This window comes from Scyliorhinus canicula, chromosome 14 (assembly GCF_902713615.1).
Source record: "Scyliorhinus canicula chromosome 14, sScyCan1.1, whole genome shotgun sequence".
Lineage (NCBI taxonomy): Eukaryota > Metazoa > Chordata > Chondrichthyes > Carcharhiniformes > Scyliorhinidae > Scyliorhinus > Scyliorhinus canicula.
This window is the reverse complement of record NC_052159.1, coordinates 76,132,759-76,152,552: the sequence shown is the minus strand read 5'-3', so window position 1 is coordinate 76,152,552 and position 19,794 is coordinate 76,132,759. Positions and strand designations below refer to the sequence as shown.

Here is a 19,794-nt window from a genome sequence, read left to right as displayed (position 1 = left end):
GGACAATGCTCGGCACAACATCGAGGGCCGAAGGGCCTGTTCTGTGCTGTAATGTTCTATTGACATTTCCATTCCTCCTCACTACAGATAGTGAACCCCACCCTACTGTCCACTCAGTGATCCTCTCTGTTCTTGATCTTTCAACTAGGTGTCCCCAGGATGCACATCTATGTTCTGTGGCCTTTTCTGTCCTCAGCAGATATCCTCTGGAAGACCAGGAGCTAGAGATGGGATGCACTCCTGCTTTCCCCGGCGGGGAGAGTGCAGATGATCAAAATGAACGTATTGCCGAGGTTCCTCTTCCTGTTGAGATCCATAACAATCTTCATTCCGAAGGCCTATTTCCATAACGTAGACAAAATGGTTACGGTGTTTGTGTGCGCGTGTGGGGTTGGGGGGGTAAAAACCAGAGAACCTCAAAGTCAACACTGCAAAGGAGGAAAAACATGGACGGTCTGGCCCTGCCAAATCTAATAATAATATTATCTTTATTGGTGTCACAAATAGGCTTATGTTAACACTGCAATGATGTCCTGTGGAAGTCCCATAGTTCCCACACTCCGGCGTCTGTTCAGGTACAGCGAGGGAGAATTCAGAATGTCCTTCAGGACTTTGTGGGAGGAAACCGGAGCACCCGGAGAAAACCCACGCCGACATGGGGAGAATGTGCAGACTCCACACAGAGTGGCCGAAGCCAGGAAGCGAACCCGGGTCCCTGGCGCTGTGAAGCAACAGTGCTAACCACAGCACTACTCTACAGTAGCCACTGGGCAGCCACAACCAACAGGGTGAGTGGATGGTTACGAGAACCAAACATGGAATGGGTGAGGCTGGAGGAGTCCTCCTGCAAGGGAACGACCCTCCGAGCCCTTACCATGGCAGCGCCCCCATCCCCCCACTGAAAACGTGGACTCAAATGAGGCAGCATTTCGGTCTAACAGAGATGTCCTCCATGGCCCCCATCTGCGGTAGCTAAAAATTCCTGCCAGCCATGCTTGATGCCACCTTTAAAAAAAATAGAGACATGAAGGAGGACCCTAGTGGTTAGGGACCTTACATAGGGGACAGACTCACGATCTTGGAAGAGCTGACGGAGGATTTGGACCTGCCGACAGGACAGGAGCTCAGGCTCCTCCAAATGATACACTTTCTCCGCAAAGAGATGGCAAGATACCCCAGGGTCCCGAGAGACACTATTAGAGGAACTAATCAACACGGACACTAAGTTGGGGGAGACGGGACTGTGGGAACATATACACGGCTGGTTGCCCACCTCACTAGAACCCAAATGAGCGGGTTCTTCCCGGAGATGGAGGACAAATGTAAACGGTGCCAGGGAAGCCCAGCCAACCACACCCACGTATTCTGGACGTGCTCCTGACTTATTGGGTTCTGTACATCCTTCTTCGAGGTGATGTCCAAGGTTGTGGGGGTGAGGGTGGAGCTGTGCCCAAGAATGGCGGTCTTCAGGGTATCAGACCAGTCAGATGTTCAGATGGAAAATTAGGGATGGGAAGAGGGCCAACGCCCTGGCTTTTGCCTCCCTACTTGCACGCCGGAGAATCCTACTCGACTGGTGATCAGCAGCACCACCCAAAGCTGCAGATTGTCCTGCAGAATTTCTCCACATGGAGAAGATAAGTACATCAACTGAGGGTCGGACGAAGGCTTCAACAAAACGTGAGGGCATTTAGCAGCCTGTTCCAAGACCTGTTTGAGGCCAACAGCGACTAGTGGGGGAAGGCACACACAAGAGAAAGAGGCAGGGAGGGAAGCACATAATGAAGCACTAGTAGAAGGGGAGGAGGGACAGAGGGGAAGGGCCACGCAGGCCCTCCCTCCCAACAATAAAAACTAAACGCCCCAACAGAATGAAGCAGAGCACAATACATGGAGCCCAGGGCAGACAGCAACACTAAGAGTTTAAACTACCAACGAGGGAAGGGGAGGGGTGGACTGCACGTAATAATTTGTTATAAATAAGAAACAAATTTGTTTGTAAATACCAGATACACTAGAGCTGTTACTCTGTAAAAATGAAAAATATTAATAAAAATGTGTTTTTTTTTTAAAAAGGACCAAGATGTGGAGAAATTTCTTCATTCAGAGGGTGGTGAACCTGTGGAATTCTCTACCACAGAAGGCTGTACAGGTCAAATCACTAAACATATTTAAGAATGAAATAGTTTTCTAGACTCTAAAAGTGTCAAGGACTAAGAGAAGAACGTGAGAGAATAGCGTAGAAATAGAGGAATAAGCATGTTGAATGGCGGAACAGGCTCAAAGGGCAGAATGGCCTACTCCTGCTCCTATTTTCTATGTTTACAGGGCAGTTATTTGTTGTGTATTGTTTACAGAAAAGGTCAAGGAAATAAAAGGTACAACTGATAAACGAGCCTAATTTTCAAAAACAAAGGTGGGTGTCTCTCCAAAAGTGATTGACAATCAAATGTGAATCTCTGGAATGGTATCAGTCATCATGATTGATTAGACATTAAAACAGGTGGACAAAAGGAGGTCTTTGTGAAACTTTACACATTTAAGAAAAAAGACTGCTGTTGACAAGTACATCTAGGTGTGCTTGGAGAAACCTGCAACGGTTTCCTGATTGGACATTGAAGCAGGTTATCCAAGCCAAGAAAGCATAGAGGAAAAATGCAAAAAGAATCCCTGGTCAGATGTACGCAAATATTTATAGTAGGAAGTCTTACAACACCAGGTTAAAGTCCAACAGGTTCGTTTCGAATCCAATTTAATTCAAAACAAACCTGTTGGACTTTAACCTGGTGTTGTAACACGTCTTACTGTGTCCACCCCAGTCCAACGCCGGCATCTCCACAAAAGAATAGGAGCATATAAATTGGAACAATTATGCTTGCTTAGTACAATATACAGGATAAATCTACAAGGAAGATAAATAAATGACACAAAATGAATACTCAGCTCCAAACATATCCACCTTGCAGGTGACCCGTAAGTGCACAGGGCTAACCAAACAAAATCCATCCAACACAGAAAGATGAGTCTGAATGCAATCCAGAAATAAGTGTGAAAGCTAGTTTATATCAGCACTATGCTGAACACACCTGTTTACACTCCCCTACGCCTGTCAAGAATGCCTGGATTGTTTTTTCATACAGGCGACACCACATTAATCCAACTTGCTTTGGATCAAGCGTACCTAGATAAAATTGTTATCCTAAGCTGGTAACAAGTCAGTCACAGCATATGGGCATAATAATATGAAAGCAAAATAATGCAGATGCTGGAAATCAGAGATCAAAACAGAAAATGCTGGAAAACCCTGGCAGCAATCTGTGGAGAGAGAAACAGAGTTAACATTTTGAGTTTGTATTACTCTTCAATATTTGTGCGACCCAGCTGATATGATAGATTTTAATAGTTTAACTGTCAGTTCATGATGCTGGAGTATAAAGATCTAGCAGAGGTACAATAGACAGAATAGCTTCTTGTGTTGTGAACTTGTATGGTTCTATTCCTTAATATTTAATCTAATGGTGGTTGGACATTAGATGTATTGACAAAGTGAAGCTCGTGTATCATATTTAGTCCATCTTTTCATATCCAATTTCATTTTAAATGAAATAAGCACAGCGTGTTTGCCAATTGACTTATTTTCGTACAGCACACCCACTGTGATTGGCTTGGTTTGTGTAAATGCTTTGAACTGGTTAACACAGAGCATAGATAGGCAAATCTTTAGGCTAGACCTGGAAGAGAAATCATCAATCCTACCTTCAGGTGTAGCTTTGAAGGAAAGGGGTGACACTCTGTCTTACACTTCGATCACCCCATAATTCGCCAAACAGCAAACAATCAATTCTACACGTACTGCAAAAGAAAAATCCCAAGTTGAGACCAGGCAGATCTGCAAAAATATATATTTTTTAAAAATCAAATTGCAAGTCAACATGGATCAACATCTTACTCCCATTGTTGTCCAGCTCAATAGCATTATTAACAAAGGGAACATCTCTGTTCATTCAACCAGCAATAGATCCAGAACAGCAACTTGCATTACATACCCATTTGGCACAATGGGTGTCACAAAGCACTTCAGAGAACAAAAATAATACAAAGTGTTCCGAAGATCAGAAACATGTTAAACATGAGGGAAGAAACTGTGACTGGCATGGATGTGTTTTGAAGAGTTTCTGAAGTGGAAATATGTATCAATGCACATGAAGTGTGTTCCAGTGAATAGCGTGAAGGCAGTAATGGGGAAAAGGTGCACAGGAGATCAGAGTCAACAGTTCAAACTATCAGCTGGGACACTGCATTCTTGTTAAAGATACTGTCCCAAATCTCCCGTTCCAGGGTCAGAATCCCCATTTTTGACCCCAATCGGAGAAAAAAAGAACACACACATAGCTTCCTTCAATTTTTAGGACAATTTTTAGAGGATACTGCAAAACTCTGTCTGTGTAAACTTTGGAGCGAGCAGCAGAGAGATTCCACACCCACATTTTACAGCATGAGCTGCCGTTTTCTGGAGAGTAAAGAAGTTAAACATGCTGGAGCTTCTCCAGAAAACTAAAACAGAAGGCAAGTGGTTGGGGGGAGGGGGAAAGAGAGAGTAGTCAGGTGAGATCAGGGGGATGCCGGAGAGTAGTCAGGTGGTTTGGCCGAGGCAGGTCAGGCTGTGGGGGACCGGGTTGTGTTGGAAGGTAGTCAGATGGTGTGGGCTAGGCAGATGGTGCGGGCTAGTCAGATGGTGCTTTGGGGGAAGCAGGTGGGGTACAAGGTGGGTCACCGAAAGTGAACATGAAGGAGTCAGGCAGGTGTGGTCAGTTGTGTATTTGCCCAGGTGTTAAGAGTAAATTTTAATTTAGGTCATAGAACATAGAATTTACAGTGCAGAAGGAGGCCATTCAGCCCATCAAGTTTGCACCGGCTCTTGGAAAGAGCACCCTACTTAAGCCCATGCCTCCACCCTATCCCCGTAACCCAGTAACGCCACATACCTTTTTGGACACTAAGGGCAATTTATCATGGCCAATTCACCTAACCTGCACATTTTAGGACTGTGGAAAGAAACCTGAGCACCCGGAGGAAACCCAAGCAGACATGGGGAGAACGTGCAGGCTCCGCACAGACAGTGACCCAAGCCGGGAATCGAACCTGGGACCCTGGAGCTGTGAAGCAACTGTGCTAACCACTGTGCTACCGTGCTGCCCCAATCGGTTTGCAATTCTCCCAATGGCTGGGTCAGGTGACCCACAGCCTAGTGGTATGAATGCCATTTACATTCATTCGCATCCCATGAATGCTCATTAAAAACAGTTGCTCGTTGTAATCGCCACACGCCTTCCAATCTTGCGTGACCCCAGCAGGAAATTACATTGGCCTCAAACCTTTGTTCACTTGTGACTTCCGAGATGAGTGATAACATTCCCTGGGGGCAGCTATGCTGGTAATTAAGTCAGAACTGTCCAAACTCACTGACTCTAACGAGTTGGAGACTATTTCATGGGGTCCTGAGGATCCAAGGAATTAATTGTCCATTAGAACTTCAAACTTCCCAGGCAATTCTCAGAGCCGCTGCACTGATCAGCAATGGCAGACGTTTCTGAAAATAGTTCATGATTCACAACAAAAATATATCCCAGTGAGGAAGAAGAATTCTAGGAAGGGGCTAAATCAATCATGGTTAACCAAGGAAGTTTAACGGTTGTATTAAACTGCAAGAAAAACATACAATGTGACAAAGATTAGTGGTAAGCCAAGGAGTGGAAAAAAATTTTAAATCAACAAAAGATCAGCAAAAAGAAGAGAAAGATAAACTATGAGGGTAAACTAGCAAGTGATATAAAAACAGACAGCAAGACCTTTAAATATATAAACAGAAAGAGAGGGGTCAAAGTGAACACAGGCCCCGGACTGGGGAACTAATAATCGGAAACCAGGAAATAACATCATGGTATCAAAGGAAGTAGTTACAGGCATAGTGGATGCACTGGTAGACATCTCTCAAGAAAGTAAAGTTCTGGAAAAGTCCCAGAGGATTGGAAAAGAGCGAGCCAGACAAACAAAACAGGGTAACAAAAGGCCAGTTAGCTTAACTTAGAACATAGAACATAGAACAGTACAGCACAGAACAGGCCCTTCGGCCCTCAATGTTGTGCCGAGCCATGATCACCCTACTCAAACCCACGTATCCACCCTATACCCGTAACCCAACAACCCCCCCTTAACCTTACTTTTATTAGGACACTATGGGCAATTTAGCATGGCCAATCCATCTAACCCGCACATCTTTGGACTGTGGGAGGAAACCGGAGCACCCGGAGGAAACCCACGCACACAGGGGGAGGACGTGCAGACTCCACACAGACAGTGATCCAGCCGGGAATCGAACCTGGGACCCTGGAGCTGTGAAGCATTTATGCTAACCACCATGCTACCCTGCTGCCCCTATGGTTAACCAAGGAACTTGTCATTGGAAAAATGTTGGAGTCCATTATAAAGGATGTAATAGCAGAATATGTAGAAATACATAATATAATCAAGCAAGAGGTTGCATGGCTTCATGAAGGGGAAATCATGGCTGGCAAATTTATTAGAATTCTTTGTGGTGGTAACAAGCAGGATAGGTAAAGGGAAACCAGTAGATATAATATACTTGGATTTCCAAAAAGCGTTTGATCAGGTACTGCACAAAAGGCTACTTAATAAGATAAGACCCCATGGTTTTAGGGATAGTTTATTAACATGGATAAAGGATTAGCTAACTGAAAGCAGACAGAGTTGGGATAAGGGGTGGATTTTCAGAATGGGAACGTGTAACTAGTGGCGTGCCACAGGGATCAGTGCTGGGGCCACAATTATTTACAATATATATTAATGACTTGGACAAAGGGAGTGAATGCACTGTTGACAAGTTTGTGAATGACACAAAGGTAGGTGAGAAGGCAAGTAGTGAGGATAATACAAAGAATCTACAGAGGGATATAGACAGGTTAAATAAGAGGGAAAAAAACTTAACAGATGTAATATAATGTAAGAAAATGTGAAGTTATGCACTTTGGTAGGAAGAATATGGGAGCTGAATATTATTTAAATGGAGAAAGACTGTGGAAAACTGCAGCACACAAGGATTTCAGGATCCTCATGCACAAATCACAAAAAGCTAGCATGCAAGTTCAGCAGGTAATAAGGAAGGCAAATGGAATCTGTGCCCTTATTTCAAAGGGAATAGAGTATAAAAATAGGAAAGTCAAGCTAAAACCATATAATGCACGAGTTAGCTCACATCTGGAATACGGTGAACAATTTAAGGAAAGGTTTAGTGGCATTGGAAGTAGTCCAGAGAAGGTTCACAGGTTGATTTATTTATGAGAAGAAGTTAAGTAGGTCAGGACTGCACTCATTGTAGTTTAGAAGAATGAGAGTCAACCTTAGAGACATACAGAATTCTCAGGGCTTGACAGGGTAGATGCTGAGAAGCTGATTCCCCTTGTGGGTGAAACTAGAACCAGAAGGCATAATCTCAGAGTAAGGAGTTGCCCATTTTGACAGAGATGATGAGGAATTTCCTCTCAGAGGATAGTGAATCTGGAATTCTTTACCACTTAGGGAATGGTTTAGCACAGTGGGCCAAACACCTGGATTGTAGAGCAGAACAAGGCCAGCAGCGCGGGTTCAATTCCCGTACCAGCCTCCCCGAACAGGCGGCGGAATGTGGCAACTAGGTGCTTTTCACAGTAACTTAATTTGAAGCCTACTTGTGACAATAAGCGATTTTCAATTTCAAAGGGCTGTAGAGGCTGGGTCATGTTCAAGGCTGAGATAGATTTTTAATCTTTAAGAGAATCAAGAGTTATGAGGATAAGGTGGGAAAGTGGATCTGCTCGTATGTCTTATGGACTTCCAAGGAGTCCTGTATCGCATCTTTTGGCCGGGGGGGGGGGGGGGGGGGGGGGGGGGGATGTCAACTGGGGAGGCAATTAGTTCTAATTAAATAGAATTCCTAGTGCAGGAAGCCATTTGGCCCATCGAGTCTGCACTGACCCTCTGAAAGAGCACTCCACTTAGGCTCCATTGCCTCGCCCTGTCAGTGTAACCCCGCGTATTAATAAGGGCCAATCCATCTAACCTGCACATCTTTAGATTATGGCCGATAGCGCAGAGGAAACCCACACAGACATGGGGAGAATGTTCAAACTCCATGTGACAAATGTTATGGGGTCAGTGGAGATTCACAAGTACAAGACTGACAGGCAACAGAGTCTCAGTAATAGCAATTCCACATACATGAGTTTTTACAATGAATACAGACCGTGGTCATGTCATGAATGAGATATTATCTGTGGGACAAGAAGCTGACGGCAATGCAATAACACAACTCAACATGAAACAATGTTTGTTTGATGATAGAAAAAAATAGCACTGCTAATGACATTTCTAAACTTGACAGCCTATAACTTCAAGATCAAAAATGTACAGACTACATAAGTAAAGTTAGAGACTAGATTTAAGCAGTGCAAAATATAGGAAAGGAATATCAATTGAAACACTCAGTATATCTAATGAGCTGTGATCCATAACTTTTATTTTAGCAATGATAGAACATGAAAGCATCCATGCATTTAAAAATGTTATCTTGATCAACTTTTAGAAAATGACAATAGGATTCTAAACTTATAGTCGATGTAATTGTAGGTTTCAATACTGCTCATCATTTGCTTAATTTTAAACTAAGCTGAAGACAAATAAATTACACGTTGAAGACGGCTAGGTCTGACTTATGTCTGTAAAATGACTCTAAATTTCTACAAAGTATAAAGTGAGATAATAAATTATCCAGTATGTGAATCTTCAGAACTAACTAAAGGTAAAGGCATAATTAAAGATGTGAAAATAAATGTAAAGGGCAAGGAGGGGGTAACCCTTTAGTGGAGGTTTGGGAGATTGTTTCAGGAAGCTTGATGCTATCTTAGAAATAAAATCAACTGAAATAAACGGGCGTGACACTAATTCATGAAACTCATATAGTCTAAAATCTGCCAGATATTTTCCTAGTTGTCGCTCTCAACAGCTCGGCAATCTCACTTAACTTCAGTGAGGCTATCTTCACATCACTAGGAGCCTCTTTACCCAGCAAGGCACCGCCCCTGGCAGCAATGTTCCTGACACTCACTCCTGGGCAGATGGTGCCAGTCGAAAGCGCTGATGATCCCCACAGCTGCGGGCCCGTTAACTCGGGTCAGAGCTCACGCTAAGCCAACCCTCGACCCTAATTCCTCGGCCAAACCTTCAAACACGCAACTGAAAAATCAGAAACCTCTAAATACTCAAATGCCTGAAGTCAGACCCCGCGGTCAACAGCTACCAAAGGTTCCTTTTCAGCTGGGCGCTGGAGGTCACTGTACCCCGGAAAAGGAGCTGATATTGTCCGCAGTGGCCCCACAACCACTGCAGCATCGCGGGCTCAGCCTCTAACCCAACGGCACCAGTGGCAGCGCGTGCGCGCTAGCCATCACACAGCCCCACCCAGAACGTTCCGCTCAGCGGCAGCCAATAGGAAAGAGAAAACTGATTAAGCAGGCTCACCCACACACATCCCGTCAACCAATCCAGAGCTGAGGGCGCGAGCCGACAGACAGGTCAACGAGCAATCAGTGAAGGGGCAAGCAAACTCCGCATAGTCCACGCCCGTTGCGGGCATCACTTGTTTTGAAGGTTGTATCCAGTTGTTCTGTTGCACAGTGCATTGGCCACAATTCATGCTGTTGTTGATATTCTTCACAACCCTTATTTATTTACTCTGTCTCCAGTGCCCTCATTCGCTTTTCAACTGATCCATTGGTCAAACAACTCCTTAAATGTGTTATTGTGGAGCGATTTCCACACTCTCGCTGCTCTCTGCAAAATACTTCCTCATAAGTCTTTATTCTGTGTTTATTTATTTTTTATTTAACTGCGGGACCATTAAGCAGTAAGAAACCTGAAGCCAGTGTCAGGCATTTACATGGGAGGCCACCCACAGTGAGTGATGCACTTCCAAATTATTGGGTCTCAACTCATCTGCTGAAATCTGCATCTAGGCCTTCGTTACCACTCGGCATGAATATTCCGACTGCAGATCTTGGCTAAACCTGTATTCTTCATCCGATGCCGGTGTCTATGTATTTACCTTGTGTTGCCCTATTATGTATTTTCATGTACTAAATTATGTTTGAGCTGCTTGCAGAAAATACTTTTTACTGTACCTGTGGATGGCCTCCCATGTACTTTTCACTGTACCTTGGTACATGTGACAAACAAATCCAATCCAATCTGCATTGGGGTCAAACAGTGTTGTTTTTTGGCACTGGCACTGTGGCATATTTTTCTCTTTGCTGCGGTCATATGCCTTCGGGTCAACTACAGAGGGTGTCTACAAATACCAGAACTAACAAGAAACTAATCAGCCTTGCTCCATGAGATTCAAGATAGAGATTTGCCAAACCCACACCAGCAAGTTGCTCTGCAGTGACAATGGCACACTAACATTCCATACCAAGGAAAACAGCAAATGGAGAGACTTTCTTCAGGAAATAAAGAATTTGGTTTGATCATTGGCAACAGGAAGACAAATGTCATGATCCAGGCTGTTGCCATATTCATTTGACAATGTAACACTCGGGTCTGTCCCCTCATGCCCAGTGTCCCAACTGTCCACTATTTATGTGTGCTTAAAGTACTTAATTAAACAATGCCCTTCACCTGTGTAACCTAATAATGTACTTAACATACCTTTAATACTGGGGACTTCCGGTGACGGCGGGCAGGAGGCAGCCGCACATTGGAGGGCTCCCGCTCGGGAACAGCATTTTCAGGGTCTAACGCCCGGTCCCAGGGGTAACTGAGGCGGCAAAAGCAGGGAGAAGGCACAGTGAAGGAGATGTCGAAAACAAGTAAAATAACGGCCGTGAAAAAAGCAGCTTAAAGTCCGTCGGGGAGTGGAAAGGTCACCGCGGAGATGGCAATAAAAATGGAGGCTGGGGCACCAGGGGAGGCCGCGTTGCCCATGGCTGAAGAAATGACCAAGGTGATGGCCGCGGAACTGGAAAGGCAGTTTACAAAACACATGAAGGAGATGGGGGCGGTATTGAAAGTGCTGGTGGAGGAGGCGATTGCCTCGGTGAGGGCGGCAGTATTGAGCACAGTGGCGGAGGTACGGGAGCTAGGCAAGGCGCTGAAGGAAGTGAAAGAGACATTATTGCAGCACAGTGATCAACTTACCTCGATGGGGAAGGAGATGCAGAAGGTGATAGAGATCAACGAGGGTCTGCGAGCCAAAATGGATGACTTGGAAAACAGATCCAGGTGACAGAATCTGAGGATTGTGGGTCTTCCCAAAGGAATGGAACGCCCAAGGCCGACTGAGTATTTTGCCACGATGTTGGCGAAGCTATTGGGGGAGGGTGATGATCCCTCCCGATATGAACTGGATCGGGCTCATCGATCCTGTACCAAAGGAGAGTGAGCCGCCAAGAGTAGTGCCTCTGTGTTTTCGTAGGTACAGTGTGAAGGAGAAAGTCCAGTGCTGGGCAAAGCAGAAGCGGGAGGTGCAGTGGGATGGAGCTGGTATACGAATATATCAGGACTTTAGGACTTTACGGTGGAGCTGGCGAGGAGGCGGGCTGCCTTCAGCCGGGTGAAGAAGGCGCTGTACTTCAGTAAGGTGAAGTGCGGCATCGTATACCCAGCTAAGTTGAGGATGACCTACAAATCCATGGACTTTTATTTCGGGATGGCAGAAACAGCGGAGGAGTTTGCGAGGGCAGAAGGACTGTGGCTGAATTGAGAAGTGGTCATGTACCGATGTAGCCTCATGTAGATGTATTTTTTCACTGTGGTGGGTGTATGTGCTAAATGAGCCAACGTTGTACATACTTGGACAAGGGAAGAGAGGGGACTTTCACTTGCAATGATGGTTCTTTGGAGCTTGGTTGTGTATGCGGGGTTTGTGTGCTAAAGGAGATTTCTTGGTTTTCCTGGGGCCGGGCAAGGGGAAAGAGACGCGGGCGGGGGCCTCCATGCTGGCCGGTTTAAGCCAGCCAGTAAACGGGAGTGAGGTGGGGGGAGGGGCTGCGGCCATCGGAGTCTGGCAGATTAGGTCCCGATGAGTCTAGCCAGGGTGGAAAGATGGGGGGAAGGAACGGAGGTTGGGGGGAGGAGTTTTGTAAGAGGAAGTGGAGCGAAGGAGTCGGGGTGCAATGCATGGGTGTCATCTATGGTACTCTTTCGGGGATTGGATGGCATTGAATGTTAGGGGGAGGGGGTTGGGAGGGACTCTATAGGTTAATGGGGACCATAGGCGATTCCTAATTCCTTTTTCTTTTATTTCTCCTTTGTTTGTCCCACCGTGGGAGGGTTTGTTTTATTTGATGCTTATATTGTCAGGTGGGTCATTGCTTGGGATGGTGGGAGGATGGGATTGTTGATGTTGATAAGGAAATTGACTTTGTATTTGTTACCATTTACTGCTTGCAGGTGGGGTGTAAATTCTGGAGAAAATGTGAAAATGGAGAATAAAAATATTTGACAAAAAGGATATCTTTAATACTGGAGCATGCTAATTCCAACTTGCTAAATCAAGGACACAGGTGCTGATTTGGCCACGTTCATTGTATGGATGACAGCTGTATACCCAAAAACCTCTTGTACAGTGAATTGGCCACTGGGTCATGACCTCCTGGACATCCATACCTCCACTACAAGAATACCTGCAAGCAAGATTAGAAGTTGGTAGGTATTGACACTGGCAACTGGGGGACAGTTACTGACAACCACGACATTTGCAGACTGACTGTTTGGAAGGGCATTGTAAGAGGTGAGCAAATTAGAAAGAACTCAGCTGGCGGATAAGAGAGTAAACATAGGCCAGCCAATAGTAAAGCTTCTCAGCCCACTGTCTTCCCCTACAGCAAATGTTGCAGAGACTGCTATACTACAGTGGAGTTCCTGAGTTAATACAGAGTTGACCACCACAACGCAAATCATCCTCGAATGAGATGGAAGGCAGTCATCCATGGGATTCCCCCTAGCCCCTATCTCTAGCTTCCCCTCCCCTCCAACCTGTGGGGCTAATTCTAAGTTCCCCTAGCCCTCTGATCCAACAATCCTCCTCCCACCCGTGGAGCGGACCCAGACCCCGATATCCCCGGAGTGGACCCGATACCCCTCACCTCCACCCTGTGAGTGGATACAACACGCCACCCTCATGAGCAGACCTGACAACCCTCCATCCTGGAGTGGACCGGAACCATCCACCCTGGAGTGGACCGGAACCGTCCACCCTGGAGTGGACCTGAACCACCCCGGCATCACCAGACCTCCCTCAGTGAGTATCCCCAATGCTCCCCACCGGATTCAATAGGCCCATTAAACAAACCTGCTTTCCAGTGGCAAAAAAGGGGGAGTGGGGGGTGGCCTCCCTGAGCTCTCCAGTGTTGCACTGTGCTGTGGCCTACAGGGACTCTTTTACTGCAGGCCAAAATAATTCTGGCCTTGAGTATAGAGGACTGTGTTCCGGGGGTGATAGGGGAAGACCAGACGGTGGGAAGGCAGCTAATGGCCAAAGTTAGAAGGCTCCTGAATGTGATCATGATGCCCTCTGCGGGGAGTGGGGGGGGGGGGGGGAGGTAGAGGTGGTGGTCGCTATAGTTGCGGAGAAGGCCTTTGACCGAGTGCAATGGAATTATTTGTGGGAGGTCCTGGGACGATTTGGGTTTGGGCAGGGCTTTATTGACTGGGTTCGGTTGCTGTACCAGGTACCGGTGACAAGTGTGCGGACGAACCAGGTGAGTTCAGACTACTTTAGACTGCACCAGGGGGCAAGGCAAGGATGTTCCCTCTCCCCACTGTTGTTTGCCTTGGCTATAGAGCCATTGGCGATGGCGCTGAGAATGTCAAGGGAATGGAAGGGGCTGGTCCAGGGTGGTGGGGGGGGGGGGGGGGGTGGAACACATGGTTGCGTTATATGCAGACGACCAGTGGCGGGCTGGCCAGGGTGTCAGCTTGCCCGATGGCAAGTGGGCCCCTGATGAAGTGGGCCCCCATATCAAATAAAAATGCAATAAAGAAACAAACACAGACAACTGTTTTAGTAATAAAAAGGAATAAGAAAAAAAAGAGAAAAGGACACAAATAAGCAGCGCATGAAAAGGAACGAAGCAGGAGAGGTAGTGGAAGGATGTGGAATAGGGGGGCCCGGGTCGGGCATAATTAAGGAAATTCCATGTTTTCAGCAAGAGTGTGTGAATTTAAAGATAAAGTTACAATTCGTGATTTGAGATGGTCGGCAACTTCAAAGGATATCAAGCAGTAGTCTTGGTTCAGCCGGTACATCGGTCCAGGGCCCAGAGAGCCAAGAAGGGGCCCGTGAATCTCTGAAGGGCCCTTAAAAATTATAATTAATTAGATAAATAAATCTCCAACTTCTTTCCTGAGATTTGTATTCTAACTTAATAAAATATGATTGTTTTTAAAAAGAGCAATACCAAATAAAAATGCAATAAAGAAACAAACAAATAACCACTCAGTGTATGAAGAAACGAAGCAGTGTTAAACGGATGTGAAAAGGAGTGGAGGTGGGGGGGGCTGGTTCACCCGGGTCGGACATAGTTGGAAATCCACGTTTTCAGCAAGAGTGTGTGAATTTAAAGATAAAGTTACAGCTCGTGATTTGAGATGGTCGGCAACTTGAAAGGATATCAAGCAGTACAGAGGGCTGTGAGGTCACCGAAAAGGAGAAGCGGTACCTTTGACCATGAATCATGAGGTCAAAGATATTGAAGTGATAAGCTATGATCGGTAAACTCAAAGGGTTGCGACTTGTAACACTACACTGGTATCAAACTGGACATGTTAACTTTGGTCGTGGGACCATTCTTAATGTCTTACTATAGTCGGACCAAACTTCTAAGTTTCAACAGTTGTCTCAGTTGCTTGCTGGTGTGAACACTGGACAGTGGATTGTCTCCTCTTCTGAAGCTGCATAGGCCACAGTAGTATTGACTAATGAACATAGCCTATTGACGTGTAAGTAAGTTATTTTATATTTTTTATCAAGTAGGGGTTTATCTGGCATTCCTTCAAGTTATTCTTGCAATCATCAATATTCATTTTTCCCAATGTGGGCTATTTTTAATTAAGTTTTTATTTCAGGAATATTACCCCTACCAGCATGGAAAAGAAAAGGCATTAATCTGGGTCACTAAAACGCAAAGAACAAAAAGAAGCAGAAAGGAAGGAATCAGCCAAGCGATGCAGCCCTATTACAGAGTTTATAATACCACAAGCACAATCCACATCAATATCCAGTTCTGCAACAAATAATCTAGAAGCAAGAAACAATGCTCATGGTGATGATGCGATGACATGCGAGTTACAAGAACAGAGAAGAGCTACTTTGAATGTAGAGACAAATACAGGTGCATCCATTACTAATCAACCCAGGCCCAATATTTCTTCTGGCTTCCTTGTTCCGGTATCTGTACTGCCTGTAGTTGCAACATCTGAACACATAGCTTCAACTAGTGACAGGGAATCAGATATTCCTTCAAGCATAAATGACTTGGTTTCTGAAGCACATCCTGTAAATGAAGCTACGCAAGCAAATGAAAGATCAATTACTGGAATCTTCCAATATCCATCACGAGCAAAGCTAAAACAGTTTTTTGCTGAACATCCACTTCAGCCACTTGATGATCTGCCATTTGATGCTCGTTTGTATGAGAGGAAAATTATGAATGACTCAGTCCCAAGAAAATGGCTAACATATAACAAAGAAAATAGATGCTTATATTGTTCATACTGCTTAGCCTTTGAGTTTCCCAACACTTGTAATCCATCACCCTTTGTACGTAGCTTTAGTGACTACAGGCGTATTAGCCAGAGCTTCACTTTACATGAATCGACAACAACACATGTCAGAAATGCTCAGCAATATATCAGTGTGGTTAATGATGGCACCTTAGATAAATTTTTTGCAGCATCACTAATTAAAAGGAAAGAAGAAGTATTGAAGCAGAGAAGTATTGTCATGAGGATTATAGACATCATAAAGATGTTAGGCAAGCAAGCACTTCCTTTTCGAGGTCACAGAAATATATCGGCCTACACTCTAGATAATGAGGTTCTGAATCATGGCAATTTTTTAGCTACAGTGCAGTTGATAACAAAATATGACCCCATTATGGCAGCTCACGTTTCTGAAGTGAAAAACAAGTCTAAACAAAGAATCAAACGATTAGAGCAACAAGGAAAGGCTCAAAGTAAAGGCCGTGGTGGACCTGTTACATACCTGAGTAAAACAACTATAAACATGTTAATCAAAATTATGAAGAATATGATACAAGAAAGAATTAGTCATGAAGTTTCTCAAGCAAAATATTATTCTATTCAGATTGATTCAACACAAGATAATTCATCCATCGATCAGTTTAGCATTATTATTCTGTATGTGCTTAAAGGTATTATCTGTGAGCGACTACTTTCAGTTGTGCCAAGTAATGATGGTACAGGACAGGGACTTTTTGATCTATTGATTGAAACGTTACAGCATCTTAAAATAGACCCCCAAAAATGTTTATCTGATAGCACAGATGGCGCTGCAAGCTACCATGGCCAGTATAATGGTTTTCAAAGTAAAATTGCTGATGTGGCTGATCAACATGTTCATATATAGTGCTATGCCCATGTCTTGAATTTGGTGATAACTGAAACAACAAAATGTTGTGTGCCTGCAGTTTCTTTTTTCAATTTGCTCCAGAATATAGCAACTTTTGTGAAAGCATTATACAAGCGAGCGGCTGTATGGATAGAAGTTTTTGGAAAACATCTAGGACAAGAAAAAATGAAACGATTAAAGCTAATTGGTGAGACCAGATGGTCAGGAAAATCCAATGCAGCAACAACTATATTTGGACGTTTTGATGATGCCGCTGCCAGTACTTTCTTAAATCTATTGACATGCTTATCAATGATACAAGATTCAGAAAAGTTTGATGCAAAAACAAAACATGAAGCAAATGTTTTACTTCAAAGTCTTCTAAAGTTTGAAACCATATTGACAGCATTTACTTACTTGTATATATTGAAACTACAACCCCGATATCAAGTTATCTACAGACAAGTGGTTTAGATATGTTTACTGCATGGAGTTTGGTAGATTCAGCTACAACAAAGTTGAAGGAACAGACAAGAACATTTGATAACGTTCACAGCAAGGCTTTGGAATTTGTAAATAAATGTAATGACAGGATTTCACAGATGAATATGGATGAAAATCAAACATTGGAAATTGATGCGTTGGAAACAGCATTGCCAGTTAAGAGGCAGAGGAAGAAGAAAAGAATGGCAGATGAGCTTATTGATGATGAAAGAAATTCCTCAGATTCTCTAGCTGATTTTCGAGTAAATGTGTTTAGCCTAATAATGGATCGCATTGTCCAGTCACTAGAATCACGTTTTGTACAACACAAACAGTTGTATAAAGATTTGTCCTGCTTGGACCCAGCAAAGTTTAAAACTATTGCAGAGAAGGGCCTTGAAGATGAAGCATTGGAAGATATTATTAAGCTGTTTCCACAAATCAGCAAAGATGTATTAAAGCTATTGCTTAATGATGGTGAGAATATGGATTCCAGTTGCAACAATTGTAAAATTTGCAGCACTTGTCCATCGTGTGTACTAAAAATTCTGGCATCCAACAGACTTCATGACAAGGCATATGATAACCTTTATGAACTTTATAAAGTCATCTGCACACTATCAGTTACTCAAGTCCAATGTGAGAGGACATTTTCAAAGTTAAAGATCATAAAGACAAGGTTAAGAAATTCGCTGTCTGAGGAGAATTTGGAATCATACATGTTGCTATCCATTGAAAAGGAATTGTTAGATGAATTGGATGCAGAAGCAATTATTGGCAGATTCGCACAATCATCTAGCAAACATAAACGATTGCTCTTAATATGGTGGACTGCATGCAATGCTCTATTGTGCTTTTGAACTATCTGTTAATGTGTAAATTGTGCAGTAAACTATTTAAAAATATCAACCAATTACTTAAAAAAAAATTTTTTAATGTAAAATTCAATTATAACATTCTGTATTTACATCTGGTATCTACTGCCAGTAATATGTACAGTACATGTACACTGTAATTACTAAGAAATACACGGTTTTTCCATAAAATTTTAATTGTACCCTTTTTTCCATATGTATTTTTTAAAAAATGTATTTATTCGTTATGAAAATTAAATGATAGCATTGTAGTTGTGGGCGGGCCCCCTTTGTCTCCTGGCAACCAATATTTTTAGACCCAGTCCGCCATTGTAGACGACCTACTCCTATATATTTCTGACCCGGGGGGGATGGGGAGATTATGCAGATCTGAGGGGAATTTGGGCGGTTCTCATGGTACAAATTGAATATGGGTAAAAGCAAGGTTTTTGTGATCCAGGCGAGGCGGCAGGAGAGGAGACTGGGCGAGTTGCTGTTTCAAGTGGTGGGAGTGACTTAGGTATTCAGGTGGCATGGAGTTGGGAGCAACTACATAAATTAAATCTGGCCCATTTAGTTGAACAAATGAAGGAGGACTTTTGGAGGTGGAACATGCTCCCGTTGTCACTAGCAGGGAGGATACAGACCGTAAAAATTATGGTCCTCTGGTGATTTTTATTTGTTTTCCAGTGCCTCCCTATTTTTATACCAAAGGCATTTAAAAAAATAAATTTAGGGTACCCAATTATTTTTTCCAATTAAGGGCAATTTAGAGTGGCCAATCCACCTAACCAGCACATCTTTTGGGTTGTGGGGGCGAAACCCACGCAGACACGGGGAGAATGTGCAAAACGCACGGACAGTGACCCAGGGCCGGGATTCAAACCCGGGTCCTCAGCGCCATAGGCAACACTGCTAACCACTGTGCCACTGTGCTGCTCCCCAAAGGCATGTTTTAAGCAGGTGAATAGGGTGATATCTAGGTTTGTGTGTGTGGGTAAAACCCCGTGAGTAAAGAAAGTACTGTTGGAGCGGAGCCAAGGAACTGAAGGGCTGGCACTGCCGAATCTTAGGAACAATTGGGCGGTAAATATAGCCATGATTAAGAAGTGGCAGTGGGGGAGGGGTCGGTGTGGGAATGGCTGGAGGCGGCCTCATGTAAGGGCACAAGTTTGGGGGCATTGGTGACGGCTCCTCTGCCGTTCTCGCTGGCCCGGTATTCCACAAGCCCAGTGGTAGTGGCGGCCCTGAGAGTCTGGGGGCAGTGGCGGAAGCATATGGGAGTGGAGGGAGCGTCGGTGTGGTCTCCAATTTGTGGTAATCACCGGTTTGTCTCAGGAAGGATGGATGGCGGTGTCGGGGTGGCAGAGAGCAGGGATTGAGAGGCTGGGAGATCTATTTATTGATGGGAGCTTTCCCTGTTTGGATGATTTGGAGGAGAAGTTTGAATTGCCTGGAGGGAATGGGTTTCGATATCTGCAGGTAAGGGATATTGTGCGGAAGGAGGTTTTGACCTTTCTGCTTCTACCCCCGCAGGGGATACAGGACAAGGCAGTTTCTAGAACGAGGGTTGGGGGAGGGGGGGGGGGTGTAGGGGAAGGTATCGGAAATGTATTAAGAACTTATGGAGTGGGAGGAAACCCAGATAGATGAGAGAAAACATAAATGGGAAGATGAGCAGGGCCAGGAGTTTGAGGCAGTCCTGTGGGAGGATGCTCTGAGCAGAGTCAACATGTCCTCATCATGTGCACAGGCTCAGCTTGATGCAGTTCAAGG

General features: G+C 44.4%; 1 protein-coding gene across 10 annotated transcripts in view; it reads right to left on the bottom strand.

Moving 5' to 3' along the window:
• The window catches only part of LOC119977318 (ubiquitin carboxyl-terminal hydrolase 35-like), a 167,253-nt gene extending 157,751 nt beyond the window's left edge, over positions 1-9,502 (bottom strand). For 3 of the 10 annotated variants that reach the window (XM_038818090.1, XM_038818083.1, XM_038818092.1), the window contains exons 1-2: positions 9,315-9,502; positions 3,757-3,852 (exon numbers count right to left, since the gene is read on the bottom strand). The gene's annotated coding sequence lies outside the window, so the exon portion shown is untranslated. Of the gene's footprint in view, positions 1-3,756; positions 3,853-9,077; positions 9,102-9,160 lie in introns of those variants that run through there. The other 7 variants (XM_038818091.1, XM_038818084.1, XM_038818085.1 and 4 more) reach the window with 6 other exon arrangements.
• Between the last annotated feature and the right edge of the window lie 10,292 nt (positions 9,503-19,794).